Source organism: Echinops telfairi, unplaced genomic scaffold, assembly GCF_000313985.2.
Source record: "Echinops telfairi isolate 266 unplaced genomic scaffold, ASM31398v2 ScPeMD7_5868;HRSCAF=6743_1, whole genome shotgun sequence".
NCBI lineage: Eukaryota > Metazoa > Chordata > Mammalia > Afrosoricida > Tenrecidae > Echinops > Echinops telfairi.
In genome coordinates this window covers 14,082,301-14,085,701 of record NW_022109768.1, presented here as the reverse complement: position 1 = coordinate 14,085,701, position 3,401 = coordinate 14,082,301, and the positions used below count along the sequence as shown (strand labels likewise).

Here is a 3,401-nt window from a genome sequence, read left to right as displayed (position 1 = left end):
GACGGTATCTGACAACAGTGCCAGAAGATTCATCCCTCAAGTTGGAAGGCACTCAAAATATGATTCAGGAAGAGCTGTCTCTTTAGAGTTGACCATAGTGACATGAATGGAGTAAAACTTTGGGGGTCTTCACTTGCTGGTAAGGCATGACTCGAAGGAGAAGAAATGGCTGTAAATAGTCATTAATCAGAATGTGGAATGTACGAAGCATGAATCTAGGAAAATTAGAAGTCATCAAAAATGTAATGGTGGAACACTAAGATATCCAAGGTATTTGTGAGCTGACATGGACTGGAATTGGCCATTTTGTGTTGAACAATCTATTCAAGAGGAATGGCATCACATTTATTATTCAAAAGAAAATTTCAGAATCTTAAAGTATATGCTCGCTATAATAGGATAATATGCATACACCTACAGAAAACACCAATTAATGCAACTTTTATTCAAATGTATGCACCAACCGCCAAAGCTAGTGATGAAGAAATTGATGAAATGATGCTGATTTATGCAGTCTGAAATTGATCAAACATACAGTCAAGATGCATCAAGCATACTTGGTAACAGGTGCCAAAGTTGGAGACAACCAGGAAGGATCCAGCATTTTTTAGAAAATACAGTCTTGGCAATAGACAAGATGGGTCATATAATAGTATTTTGTAAGATCAACAATTTCTTCTTTGCAAAAACTATTTTCCAACAATATAAACAGCAGACCTCACCAGAGGGAATACACAAGATTCAAACTGACTACATCTGCAGGAAGAGGCAAAGCAGCAGCTCAATATTAACAGCCAAAATGAGCCCATGGGTCCTCTGTGCAACCGACCATTACTGCTCATATGGTCATTTAAGTTGAAGCTGAGGAAAATGAAAACAAGACCATGAGAGCCAAAACATATGGTTTTGAATGCATCCCACCTGCACTAGAGAATGTCTCAAGAGCTGCTTTGAGGCACTGAATTCTAAAGACCAGACGGCAAGCACATTGTGGGATGGCATCGAGAACATCACATGTGAAGAAAGCAAAAGGCTGTTGGAAAGATAAAATAGTAAAGACCACGTGGACGTCAGAAGAGACTCTGAAACTTGCTCCCGAATAGTTAAAACACATGGAAGAAATGTGAACGGAAAATTTCAAAGGGCAGCTAGAGAGACAAAGTAAAGCACTACAATGAAATGTGCAGACTTGGAGTTACAAAGTCAAACAAAAGAACATGCTCAGCATATCTAAGGTTTAAAGAACTGAAATTTAAAAATCCAAGCCTCAAGTTGACACATTGAAGGATTCTATTGACAAAATATTGCATAATGAAGATGGAATATCTTCCATCAATAGAAGATGGAAGGAATCCAAAGAGAATTGGTCAGTATTCAACCATCTCAGGAGGTAGTGTATGATCAAGAACCTATAGAATTGAAGTCAAAACTGCACTAAAAGCTTTAGCCATAAACAATTGGTCTAGGAATAGACAGGATACCTGTAAAAAGATTTCACCTAATTCACAATATAAAGTTTTGTTTTCCTAAATGTACAAAATTTAAACTTATTCAAAGAGAAGAACAAATTGATTTGTAAATGTTTGAAAAGATGAGAATAAATATTATCATTAACTTGGTAGGTGCACTGTGGGAGGCCACATGAACCAGAAACCTGTGGTAAGAGTCACTGTAACATTAAGACTAAGAAGTCACTGTAACATTAAGACTAAGAAGAAAGGCCTGGTGATCCCATTCTGAAAACCAGTCAATGAAAAACTCTATGGATCACAATGATTCAATCCTATTGTGCACGGGGTCTGGCCCGACAGCAGCTAACAACAAAGAGTACATTTAAAAAAATAATTTTATGGGGGCTCGGACAGCTCTTATCACAATCTATCCATCCATCCATCCATTGTGTCAAGCACATTTGTACATTTGTTACCATCATCATTCTCAAAACATTTTCTTTGAACTTGAGTCCTTGGTATCAGCTTCTCATTCCCTCCCCACCAGCCTCCCCCACCTTCCCTCCCTCACAAACCCTTGATAATTTAGAAATTATTATTTTCTCATGTCTTACACTGCCCGATGTCTCCCTTCACCTACTTTTCTGTTGTCCATTCCCCTGAGATGGGGTTATATGTTGATCATTGTTATCGGTTCCCCCTTTCTCCACCCACCTTCCCATTACCTCAATAATTGGCTACTCTCAATATTGGCTATTCTCAATATTGATCCTGAGGGCTTTATCTGTCCTGGATTCCCGGTGTCTCCAGCTCTTATCGGTACCCTTGTACATGCTCTGGTCTAGGCAGATTTGTAAGGTAGAATTGGGGTCATGCTAGTGGGGGTAACAAGAGTACATTTAACATAGACTATAAACCCAAAGCTTTCATAATAGGATTCTCAAAACTCACCGCCATCAAGTCAATGCCAAATCATTGTCACCCTATAGCAGGAGCCCTGCTTTCTACTCCCACAAACAGTTACACTCTCAGAAACCTACCGAGGCAGGTCTATCCTGTCCTATGGGGTCACTATAAGAATGAATTTATAATAGATTAAGTTGTCCATGTTCTCTAGAAAGAGGTCTTGCTCCCTTAGCTATGCAGCCCATGGTCACCCTCTAGTGCCCCAACCCTCAAACAACAGCTGGTGTTACCAAACAAACAACCAGGTTAGCCTTGGAAAGGGTGTGTTCAATGTCAGATATTGAATCTGACCAGGTCCCAAACCCTGCCAATTAGTACTTGGTCTTTTAGGTCAGCACTTCTCAAATGGTAGTGTCCTTACTTACCAGTTACTGGGACTCTTGTTAAAACACAAGACGTCTTCCGATGGTGATCTCACTTGGAGTAGCAAGATGTCAGGTAATTCTTTTTATCATTCCATCTCTTTCAAATGTAGCATTTCAAATTCCTAGAAGAAAAAAATTACAGGATTAAACTAAGTGCTGTTTGCTTTCTCCTGTGGACATATGCACAGTTAGAGAAATCAAAGCTGCAGTTCACGGGAATTTCGTTAATGAGCCCATCAGTATTGTTCTTCCAGGCAAAGAGACTCAGTAAGATTACCAAAGAGCCGGTACAGCAATCCCTATATTCCTTCCACTTTAATATAACTTAAGACGCTGTGCTAAACGGAATAGATATCTCTGAAGTAATAAAGACTGTATAAGTTAATCACTGTTCATAGTTCAAGATTCAAGACATTTTGGGCCAGAAAATGGCATGGTGGTCAATTACTAGACCAGCAGTGGCAATGGAGTCAGCATCCCTGCAGGCCCTACTGAGTAGTCATTCCAGTGAGTTTTATATTCAAGAGCTATTTAGAGGCTCGCATGGAGAAATCAATGCATTGTTTCACCAGGCATTTATGAATAGATCAGGCACTTACCAAAAGATAAAACAAATATA

At 39.3% G+C, this 3,401-nt stretch overlaps 1 long non-coding RNA gene across 1 annotated transcript in view; it reads right to left on the bottom strand.

Moving 5' to 3' along the window:
- Positions 1-2,898, bottom strand: part of LOC123522354 — a 22,734-nt gene extending 19,836 nt beyond the window's left edge. The window contains exon 1 of the long non-coding RNA XR_006680620.1: positions 2,783-2,898. This is a non-coding gene — a long non-coding RNA (uncharacterized LOC123522354). The remainder of the gene's footprint in view (positions 1-2,782) is intronic.
- Between the last annotated feature and the right edge of the window lie 503 nt (positions 2,899-3,401).